This window comes from Tursiops truncatus, chromosome 6, assembly GCF_011762595.2.
Source record: "Tursiops truncatus isolate mTurTru1 chromosome 6, mTurTru1.mat.Y, whole genome shotgun sequence".
In the NCBI taxonomy this organism is placed as follows: Eukaryota; Metazoa; Chordata; class Mammalia; order Artiodactyla; family Delphinidae; genus Tursiops; species Tursiops truncatus.
Genome location: NC_047039.1, coordinates 106962139 through 106974337, shown reverse-complemented (window position 1 = coordinate 106974337; position 12199 = coordinate 106962139). Strand labels below are relative to the sequence as shown.

At 42.3% G+C, this 12199-nt stretch overlaps 1 protein-coding gene across 16 annotated transcripts in view; it reads right to left on the bottom strand.

Annotated features, from left to right (window-relative positions):
* The window catches only part of RALGPS1 (Ral GEF with PH domain and SH3 binding motif 1), a 290080-nt gene that overhangs the window by 230481 nt on the left and 47400 nt on the right, over positions 1-12199 (bottom strand). The gene's annotated exons all lie outside the window — the stretch shown is intronic.

Here is a 12199-nt window from a genome sequence, read left to right as displayed (position 1 = left end):
AGGCATTCTGTACCTCTTGTCTTGCATTTTCACAAAGATCATATACATGTTTACATATCATAATTTTTTTGGCAAAAGAGGAGTCACATAGATGGGCTTGTGTATTGGCATATGAACTTATGGTTCCTGCCCAATACATGAGCTAGGAAATAAGGGACCATTAATTTGTTTGAACATCCGTGCTTCAAAGTTGCTCTAAAAAATACTTAAAGGAGGGCTTCCCTGGTGGTGCAGTGGTTGGGAGTCCGCCTGCCGATGCAGGGGACACGGGTTCATGCCCTGGTCCGGGAAGATCCCACATGCCACGGAGCGGCTGGGCCCACTAAGCCTGCGCATCTGGAGCCTGTGCTCCGCAATGGGAGAGGCCACAACAGCGAGAGGCCCACGTACCACAAAAAAAAAAAAAAAAAAAACACTTAAAGGAGGCTGTTACATCAAGTCAGCAAATACTATCATGAGAAAAAATCTCGTGTCAAGAATACATTGGAGAAAAATGGCAACACACATGGCATGTCAGCTGTAACCACAATCCAGGGCTTAGGTGCAGAATTGTGGTCACCTCTTGGCACAATTTAAAGGTGGTCCAAGATCACTGGATTTCTGGGAAACACAGGATGCAGGCCAAAGCATACCATCTCCAGGGCTGAGGAGGAGACGGAAATAAGGAGGCGGCTTCACCCCTCCAAGGGGCTGGTGCTCAGCATGGGCACTGAGGTGAAATGCCTCCACTAACGGAAGCTCAGCAGAGACGTGGATGGCACCAGGGAGTCTGAGCTCTTCCACCTCTGGGTCCACCCACCTGTGGCAAGCAGGCCCTGGACGTCAGCACAACATGAGTGGTTACTATGTGCTGAAGCCCGCGGGCTTGTGTGTCTGGCCCAGAGCTACAGGGCCCTAAGCTCCGTCCCAGGCAGTGCAAATAGACTGGCATTTCTCCTGCCAGACCCATGGAGATTGTTAGCGAAGTGCTCCTCACACGTGGATTAATTCTGCCATCCTGGGGAACAGAAAGGCCTTGTGAAAACAGGAGATTTCAGCTGAGAGCTCACAGGGCCTTGGAAATCTCTCCCGCAGTTCAAGTTAACTCCCAATCCGGAAGAACCAGCAGGATGCTTGTAATGTCCCTTAGGAAAAGAACCAAAAGTCTGCTAATATGAAAATGAGAAAACTTCCTTTCCATCCTGCCATCAGTTCTAGGGTTTGCTACTGAATTTCCAAATGATGTATTAAAATAGTGACTTTATTTATTTATTTATTTATTTTTGCGGTACACGGGCTTCTTACTGTTGTGGCCTCTCCCATTGCGGAGCACAGGCTCAGAAGCCATGGCTCACGGGCCCAGCCGCTCTGCGGCATGTAGGATCCTCCCGGACCGGGGCACAAACACGTGTCCCCTACATTGGCAGGCGGACTCTCAACCACTGTGCCACCAGGGAAGCCCTAAAATAGTGACTTTACACTTCATAGTTTTTTGGATGGTCCGAGTTTCAAATATTCTGATTCCCACTCAGACCATAAATCAGAAAATGTGTTCAGGTATTTTATTCAAGACAAACCACAACAGAGGACACGAGACTGAAAATAGAATGGTTGGTCCCAAACACACAATCAGAGGGTTTTCAGAAGAATCTCTCCTATTTCTATCTTCTCGATTCTGGCCAAAAAAGATGCAGTGTCCAGAGTAAGAATACATAGATAGATAATCATCAGATTATAAATTTCATGTCATTTTACTACAAAGCCAAACACACGTAGAAAAGGTTGCTGATGAGCAATCCTTCTCCAGAAGTTGGAGGCAGGCAGTTTTACCAAAAAGGAGGATGTGGGTAGGAGTGGGAACCGAAGGGCGAGGTCAGGTCCTGCCCCTTTCACAGCTGGCTCCCAGGCTCCTAGGGGTGTGGCACAGCCTCAACAGAAACACAAGACAATGAGGCCCTCGTGGTTCCTGCCGTGGTGAGGGCACGTGCCTGTGATGAGGACACTCAGGAACAAGTCTCTTATGGCTTCTCCTTATTTTCGAAAATAAAGCCTTAATACGGGCTATCCAATTAAGCTAGTCACCTGGCAATGCCTTCCTTCACCTTAACCCCTTCTCCCACCTCCTCCCTCCTAGCCCAGGGCCCCCTACAAATCCATGATTTTTAAGGAAATGGCCAATCTCCACATATTACAGAACATTTCTGTAGAGATGAAGCTTTCAGAATGGAGGGACCTAGTGGATCACGTCACAATACAGCCCTACAGAAAAAGAGGAGGTGGCTTTATGTGGATAAATGACAGCAAATTAGCCAAAAAGAAAACAAACTGGTTTTTGCATATGTTGAATGTAGTGTTTTTCCCCCTAACAGTGGCTGACTAAATCCCCTCTTCCCAGCCACAACCTTATAGTATAAGGCTCTCCCCGAGTCCAAATATACAAAGAAAGCTGTTGGCAAATCAGTGGTATGTCTTATAATAGAAGATATCTTTCAATTTGCATTTAGATCAATCCAAATGAGCCCCAGGAGGGCTCACGGAACAAAAAGTAATCAGCTCCAAAGATACATTCCTGCTTCTACTCCCAGAGCTGCTGTGTCTGACAATTTTAGAATCATAGTCAAGGAAAACAAATTAAAGAGGAAGACACCATTTGTGGTCCATCAGTGCCATCACAACTAATGGGACTATGAGTTGCTCAGTTCTTTTTGGAAAGTAATCTGGCAGTAACCCATAAAAAAAAAGTTCTTAACATTTTATTTTTTAATGTCAAACTTATAAAAAATTTGCGAGAATAATATGATAAACTCTATAACCTTTCACCTAGCTTCATTATTAACATTTGGCCTCATTTCCTTTATTTTTATGTATATAATTATATACATATATATCTATAAAATTATACACACACACACATTTTTTCTGAACCATTTGAGAGTAAAATAGAGATATTATGACTCTTCACCTCTTAATCCTTCAGCATTTTATTTCCCAAGAACAAGATGATCCTCTTACATAACGATAAAATTATTATACTTAGGAAATTTATCATTGGTACAACCGTATTATCTAATATACAGTCCACATTCAAAATTTGCTAATTATCCCAATACTGTCTTTTACAGCGAGTTTTTCTTCATCCAGGATCAGGCACTATGTTTAGATATTATCTCCTAAAAATTGAAATGAGCATACTATTGACACAGCAATACCAATTCGTACAGAAAGAAAAGCACAGGTATATAAGAAGATTAGAGAGAGAGAGATCTACATTTAGATACAGAGATGCATATAGATGTTTACTGAACAATTATTTGTAGTAGAAAAAATCTGGAAGTAATCTAGAAGGCCATCAAAAAAGGAACTTGTTGAAAAAAAGTATGGTACATGCAGACTCTGGAATATTATGCAGCTATTAAAAATAGAGAATTAAATCTATACATATTGATCTAGAAGAATGTCCATGATCTGCTGATGACAAAGACAAGTTCCTGCTTTGCTTTGTGCTCTGCTTCCAGCCACTGGGGAGAAGGACTGAGGTCTAGCTGCAGAGCACCCCACTAAAACTATAAGGACCTTTGAAATTATCTTAACCCTTTTGACCATAAAATGACACACATTAACACATTAAACCACATTAAACAAATGCATGGTTTGATGACTTAATTATAAGACAAACACCTTATAACCGTCATCCAGGTCAAGAAACAGCCACCCCAATCGATGGCAGAATGGACCCCAGAAATGTGGTATATACACACAATGGAGTATTATTTGACCTTAAAAAGAAAGGAAATTCTGACACATGCAACAACATAGATGAACCTCAAGGACATTATGCCAAGTGAAATAAGCCAGTTACAAAAAGACAAACAAACACTGTATGGTTCCACTTATATGAGATACCTGGAGTAGTCAGATTCATAGAGACAGAAAGTAAATGGTGTGGGCTGGGGGGAATGGAGAGTTGTTTAATGGGCACAGAGTTTCGGGTCTGCAAGATGAAAACAGCTCTGAAGACTGGTTGCACAGTAGTGTGAGTGTACTTAACACAACTGAACGGTACATTTTAAATGGTTAAGATGGTAATTTTTGTGTTACATATAGTTCACCACAATTAAGAAAAAAAAAAGAGTTCCTCCATGTGCCTTGTCCCAATCACAAGTCCCTCCCTCCTGTCAAAAGTAACCACTATCTTGACTTTCGTCAAGTTTCTCTATAATTTTATCACCCAAGTAGTTTACCAAGACTATATCTTGGTATTGACCATTCTGGGTTGCCCTGGCATGACCAGGAACTTGCATTGAGTGCCAAGATTTATTTATTGGATCAATGGAATGTCACATACAAGGGGGAAATCTAGTTCAGAGTTCGGTCATCCTCCTTGTCATTGGAATGCTAGAATTCCTCAACTGAGTTATGAACTTGGTGGGGGGGGTTCCAGCCAAGATGGAGTAACAGTATATTCTTTCAATATGTAGGTTTGAATCTTTTTTTATTTTGTGAACATCTTCTTAAATTATAGTTTAAGTATTTGTTCAGTTTCCTTGCCTTTTATTCTCCTCTTTCAGGGATTTACATTATTTGTATGTTGGATCGTCTTTGCTTATCATTAATATTTGTCACTTTTTTTAATGAATTTCTTTCTTTCTTTTTTATTTTTTTTTTCTGCGGTACATGGGCCTCTCACTGTTGTGGCCCCTCCCGTTGCAAAGCACAGGCTCCGGACGCGCAGGCTCAGCAGCCATGGCTCACGGGCCTAGCCGCTCCGCGGCATGTGGGATCCTCCCGGACCGGGGCACGAACCCGTGTCCCCTGCATCGGCAGGCGGACTCTCAACCACTGTGCCACCAGGGAAGCCCCCAATTTATTTCTTTTTTTATGGCTGCGTTGGGTCTTCGTTGTTGCATGCAGGCTTTCTCTAGTTGTAGCAAGCGGGGGTTACTCTTCGTTGTGGTGCATGGGCTTCTCACTGCAGCGTCTTCTCTTTGTTGCAAGGCACAGGCTCTAGGCGCACAGGCTTCAGTAGTTGTGGCATGTGGGCTCAGTTGTTGTGGCTCGTGGGCTCTAGAGCCGGGCTCTAGATTGCAGGCTCAGTAGTTGTGGCGCACGGGGTTAGCTGCTCCACGGCATGTGGGAATCTTTCCGGATCAGGGCTCGAACCCGTGTCCCCTTCATTGACACGTGGATTCTTAACCACTGCACCACCAGGGAAGTCCTAGCACTTTTTTCAAAGTCTTATTATCTCTTTCTTCATTTATTTTGATCTTAAAATTTTTCCTCCCTTAAGGCATTTTCTGTTATGTTTATCTATTCTTGTGTTCCTTCTACTTCAACATTCATTTCCAAAATAACTTTTATTTTCAATGCTTTCCTAACTCTGCCACCTCATTTCTGAGATCTTTCTATTTCAGACTTATGTTGTTCATGTCTTACAGTGTGATCTTAATATTTTCTCTTAGCTTATTTTGAAATAGAAAGGTTATAGTTTTTATCTGTTTTTTTTTTTTTTATCTGTTTTAAGGCATGTCTTTCTGGCATGCTTTCGTTATCTACAGCATTCTGTCCTTACTCTTTTTTTCTTATAATAACTTTGAAAGACTTGATATCAATAATTTTCTGTTGCTTATTTTTATGTAAAATTAGCTTTCCTAATTTTCTAGAGGGGAGCATGGTTCAGGGTAGCTTTCTAACTTCACAGAGCTCTTCTTTTGGTTACTTTCATGTAGTGTGCAACACCATGCAGTTGCTTTTTGAGATTCCACACACACACACACACACACACACACACACACACACACACACACACACACACACACACTTACTTAGACCTCCTTTTTCCTTAACTTTCCCTATCCTGATCATTTTCAGTCCACTCCCATACTGAATTTCTCTCTGATATGGAGCCTTCTTCTGGAAGTGAGCCCTGGTTGGTTGGTCTCAAGAGCTCATAGGGCTAGTCCACAGATCTCTTCCACCCATCCATTATCTGAGTGGTCAAAATTCCTGTCAATTTCAGTTGCTATTCTCACATTAATCTGCCGAACTTTCCAGTGAATTCCTGATGGAAATTCTGCGGTTCTCCTATTCTCTGGTCTGTCAAATGCCCCAATACTTACTTCTGCTTTCTCTTATACTGAAGCTGATACTCTGCAGGTTTTTTTGATACTGGTGGAGTATCCACAGCCATTTGTATTTTGGGTTTGATAGGGATAACTTGACACCTAATTTTATTGTAAATATTTCTCATGGGTTTCAGGGTTTGCTATCTAGTTGTTCTGGATGTTTTTACGTGGGGATTCAGGGAGAATAAAGAACTATGCTGCCGCCACCGCCATCTTCCCAGAATCACTCAAATGATTTTTTTATTGGACTCTTGTGTCTGGCTTTTTCCTTTCTTTCATATTATTAGACAGGAAACTAAAATACCAGGTGGTCTGGTTCAGTTCCAACACCTGGCAGCTCCAATACTTCCCCAAAGACCAAAGACCCCAGGGGACCTGGCTTCACATCTAAGCTGAAGACACGCTGGCTCTGGCAGGAGCAGCCAAGTGTTAGTGCTGCACCCTCAGAGCCTTCACTGCCCTTCCCTAGAGTCTTCCCAGACTGGGCTGGGCTGAGCAACACTCTAGGGCTGAGACTAGAAAACCAGGCCCAAAATCTCACCAAGGGGTCTGGCTGGACAATGATGTTCTAGGCGCAGCCTAACTCTCTGCCTTTCCACGTGGGGAACAACTATAAAGGGATTTTTAAACCTCATTATTGCTTCATTCCTTTCACAAAGCTAAAAAACACAGCTCAAAAATACAACAAGCAGGGCTTCCCTGGTGGCTCAGTGGTTAAGAACCTGCCTGCCAACGCAGTGGACACTGGTTCGAGCCCTGGTCCGGGAAGATCCTACATGCCACAGAGCAACGAAGCCCGTGCACCACAACTACTGAGCCTGCGTGCTGCAACTACTGAAGCCTGCACGCCTAGAGCCCATGCTCCACAACAAATAGAAGCTACTGCAATGAGAAGCCCGCGCACCGCAACAAAGAGTAGCTCCCGCTCGCTGCAACTAGAGAAAACCCGCGCACAGCAACGCAGACCCAACGCAGCCTAAATAAATAAATAAATACTACAAGCAGACAAAGCAAATAGAATATAGAAGCTAAGCCAGCAAGGTCCATGATGTCTTCTACAGGAGAGAGATGCACTATAGTTTTGTGCCTGAGAGGACAGACTAGCACTACGCTGTCTAATACAGTGGTCACTAGCCTCACGCGGCTATTGAGGATCTGAAATGTCGCCAGCGCTCTTAAGTTTAGAAGACTACATTGAGTTTTGAAGATTTAGTGTGAAAAAAGAATGCAAAGTATCTCAACAATTTCATGTTGTTTACAGGTTGAAATGATAATATTTTAGATACAGCAAGTTAAATAAAAAATATTTTTAAAGTAATTTCACCTTTTTTAATGTGGCTACTAAAAATTTTTTTTTTTTTTAAACATCTTTATTGGAGCATAATTGCTTTACAATGGTATGTTAGTTTCAGCTTCACAACAAAATGAATCAGTTATATATATATACATATGTTCCCATATCTCTTCCCGCTTGCGTCACCCTCCCTCCCACCCTCCCTATCCCACCCCTCCAGGCGGTCACACAGCACCGAGCTGATCTCCCTGTGCTATGTGGCTGCTTCCCGCTAGCTATCTACCTTACGTTTGGTAGTGTATACATGTCCATGCCTCTTTATTGCTTTGTCACCGTTTACCCTTCCCCCTCCCCATAGCCTCAAGTCCATTCTCTAGTAAGTCTGTGTCTTTATTCCTGTTTCACCCCTAGGTTTTTCATGACATTTTTTTTTTTTCTTAAATTCCATATATATGTGTTAGCATACGGTATTTGTCTCTCTCTTTCTGACTTACTTCACTCTGTATGACAGACTCTAGGTCTATCCACCTCATTACAAATAGCTCAATTTCGTCTCTTTTTATGGCTGAGTAATATTCCATTGTATATATGTGCCACATCTTCTTTATCCATTCATCCGATGATGGACACTTAGGTTGTTTCCATCTCTGGGCTATTGTAAATAGAGCTGCAATGAACATTTTGGTACATGACTCTTTTTGAATTATGGTTTTCTCAGGGTATATGCCCAGTAGTGGGATTGCTGGGTCATATGGTAGTTCTATTTGTAGCTTTTTAAGGAACCTCCATACTGTTCTCCACAGTGGCTGTATCAATTTACATTCCCACCAACAGTGTAAGAGGGTTCCCTTTTCTCCACACCCTCTCCAGCATTTATTGTTTCTAGATTTTTTGATGATGGCCATTCTGACTGGTGTGAGATGATATCTCATTGTAGTTTTGATTTGCATTTCTCTAATGATTAGTGATGTTGAGCATTCTTTCATGTGTTTGTTGGCACTCTGTATATCCTCTTTGGAGAAATGTCTATTTAGGTCTTCTGCCCATTTTTGGATTGGGTTGTTTGTTCTTTTGTTATTAAGCTGCATGAGCTGCTTATAAATTTTGGAGATTAATCCTTTGTCAGTTGCTTCATTTGCAAATATTTTCTCCCATTCTGAGGGTTGTCTTTTGGTCTTCTTTATGGTTTCCTTTGCTGCGCAAAAGCTTTTAAGTTTCATTAGGTCCCATTTGTTTACTTTTGTTTTTATTTCCATTTCTCTAGGAGGTGGGTCAAAAAGGATCTTGCTGTGATTTATGTCATAGAGTGTTCTGCCTATGTTTTCCTCTAAGAGTTTGATAGTTTCTGGCCTTACATTTAGGTCTTTAATCCATTTTGAGCTTATTTTTGTGTATGGTGTTAGGGAGTGATCTAATCTCATACTTTTACATGTAGCTGTCCAGTTTTCCCAGCACCACTTATTGAATAGGCTGTCCTTTCTCCACTGTACATTTCTGCCTCCTTTGTCAAAGATAAGGTGACCATATGTGCGTGGGTTTATCTCTGGGCTTTCTATCCTGTTCCATTGATCTATATTTCTGTTTTTGTGCCAGTACCATACTGTCTTGATTACTGTAGCTTTGTAGTATAGTCTGAAGTCAGGAAGCCTGATTCCTCCAGCTCCATCTTTCGTTCTCAAGATTGCTTTGGCTATTCGGGGTCTTTTGTGTTTCCATACAAATTGTGAGATTTTTTGTTCTAGTTCTGTGAAAAATGCCAGTGGTAGTTTCATAGGGATTGCATTGAATCTGTAGATTGCTTTGGGTAGTACAGTCATTTTCACAATGTTGATTCTTCCAATCCAAGAACATGGTATATCTCTCCATCTATTTGTATCATTTTTAATTTCTTTCATCAGTGTCTTATAATTTTCTGCATACAGGTCTTTTGTCTCCTTAGGTAGGTTTATTCCTAGGTATTTTATTCTTTTTGTTGCAATGGTAAATGGGACTGTTTTCTTGATTTCACTTTCAGATTTTTCACCCTTAGTGTATAGGAATGCCAGAGATTTCTGTGCATTAATTTTGTATCCTGCTACTTTACCAAATTCATTGATTAGCTCTAGTAGTTTTCTGGTAGCATCTTTAGGGTTCTGTATGTATAGTATCATGTCATCTGCAAACAGTGACAGCTTTACTTCTTCTTTTCCGATTTGGATTCCTTTTATTTCCTTTTCTTCTCTAATTGCTGTGGCTAAAACTTCCAAAACTATGTTGAATAAGAGTGGTGAGAGTGGGCAACCTTGTCTTGTTCCTGATCTTAGTGGAAATGCTTTCAGTTTTTCACCATTGAGGACGATGTTGGCTGTGGGTTTGTCATATATGGCCTTTATTATGTTGAGGAAAGTTCCCTCTATGCCTACTTTCTGCAGGGTTTTTATCATAAATGGGTGTTGAATTTTGTCAAAAGCTTTCTCTGCATCTATTGAGATGATCATATGGTTTTTCTCCTTCAATTTGTTAATATGGTGTATCACGTTGATTGATTTGCGTATATTGAAGAATCCTTGCATTCCTGGAATAAACCCCACTTGATCATGGTGTATGATCCGTTTAATGTGCTGTTGGATTCTGTTTGCTAGTATTTTGTTGAGGATCTTTGCATCTATGTTCATCAGTGATATTGGCCTGTAGTTTTCTTTCTTTGTGACATCCTTGTCTGGTTTTGGTATCAGGGTGATGGTGGCCTCGTAGAATGAGTTGGGGAGTGTTCCTCCCTCTGCTATATTTTGGAAGAGTCTGAGAAGGATAGGTGATAGCTCTTCTCTAAATGTTTGATAGAATTCGCCTGTGAAGCCATCTGGTCCTGGGCTTTTGTTTGTTGGAAGATTTTTAATTTTTAATTGCATATGTGGCTCAGATTGTATTTCTACTCGTCTAGAATGTCAGAAGCCCTGGTTTTAAAGCCCAGACAGATAATGCCACTTACTATCTGTGTGAAGAGGTGATTTTCCTCTCTATACTGGTGACAGTATACTGGGAATAATAAATATGCCTAATTTGTAAGGCTGTGGTGAAAAGTACATTAGATTAATGCATGTAAAACATTTAGCACAAGACCTAGACAAAGTAGGTGTTCAAAAGTGGGAGCTGCCAGGCTTCCCTGGTGGCGCAGTGGTTGAGAGTCTGCCTGCCGATGCAGGGGACGCGGGTTCGTGCCCCGATCTGGGAGGATCCCACGTGCCGCGGAGCGGCTAGGCCCATGAGCCATGGCCGCTGGGCCTGCGCGTCCGGAGCCTGTGCTCCGCAGCGGGAGAGGCCATAGCAGTGAGAGGCCCGCGTACCACAAAAAAAAAAAAAAAAAAAAAAAGTGGGAGCTGCCCTTGTTATCACCATCCAGCATTAGGGGAATAATCAGGAGATGAAGGTTTCAGACCTGGCTCTGCCCACATCTGGCTATATGATCCAGGTTAAAAAAAAAACAATCTCTTAGATCCTTAGTTTCTTTCTTAGAAAATCGGGAGCTAATAATCTGCCTCATCAGGTTGTTCTGAGGACTGAATTCTTCTAGTCAACGTGTACTATGAGGGAGGCACTATTCTGGGCAATGGGGAAAGAGCCGTGAAAGAGATAAAGTTCCTGTCCTTCAGGAGTTTGCATTCTAGTGGAGGAGCCAGACCATACAAAACACTATTACAGAATGTAATGTAGGGCAGTCATTAGAGATATGAAGAAAACAGAGCAGGGTCAGGGAAGCGTGTGATGTACAGATGCTACTTTAGCCCGTGAAATTCCTGTCTAGGGCTGACATCTGAACAGAGACTGGGAGACATGTGGGAAAGAGCCATTAGGACAGAAGGTAGAAGAAGCACAGGACCCTGAGGAAGGGGGGTGCCAGGTGAGTCTGGGGAAGAAAGAGGCAGCTGGCGTGTAGCTGGGGAGCAAGGAGATGGGGCAGGAGAGGAGGCTTGGCCAGACCACGGGGCCCTGGAGGCTCACGAGGAATTCCGGATCTCATTCTAGTATAAGGGAGCCCCTAAAGAGTTTTACACTGGTTTTAAAAGGATCCCTCAGACACACTGAGGGAGGTGACATATGTGCCAGGCTCAGCATGGCCTGGCACAAAGTAAACGTGGGAGCAAGCGATGGCAGAGCAAAGAGATGGGGCCCACTTAGCTCCACAGACCCCTGGAGGGCACCAAACCTGTTACAGCAAGGGGACTGGGAAAAAGTGGGCATGGCCGGAAATAATTCCGTGGTTCTGCAGAGAAATGCAGCCCTGGGCAGCGCTTGCAATCAGGCCACCCCAGAGCTGACGTCCTCCCTCCACCCTCAAAGTGCACAAGGAAGAAACCAGGTCATGGCAAAACGAGGAGCCAAGCCTGCTCCTCCACAACAAAGAAGCACAGGGTCCGACCAGCAGCAACACACTGGCTGAAGGAAAAACAATTCTTTTTAATTTATAATTACAGAATTTGTTCAAATAATATTGTCTATCATTGTAGAAAACAGTCATTGTAAAAATATAGAGAGTAAAAATAAACAAAAAGAAGAAAAATTAAATTCCAATTATTTAGAATCCTACAACCAGAAACTACAGTAAATAATATGTTTGGCTATATAGGTATCCATGTATTTAAGAATATGTAAACATCGGATCTAGACCTCTTCTTATGCAAATATAAATATGTAGGTGTTGTGCACGCTTTTTAAAAATGGCACTATTCTCTGTAAGTTGTGATGTAACCCAGCGGTCCCCAACCTTTTTGGCACCAGAGACCGGTTTCGTGGAAGACAATTTTTCCACCAGGTGGGGAGGAGCGGA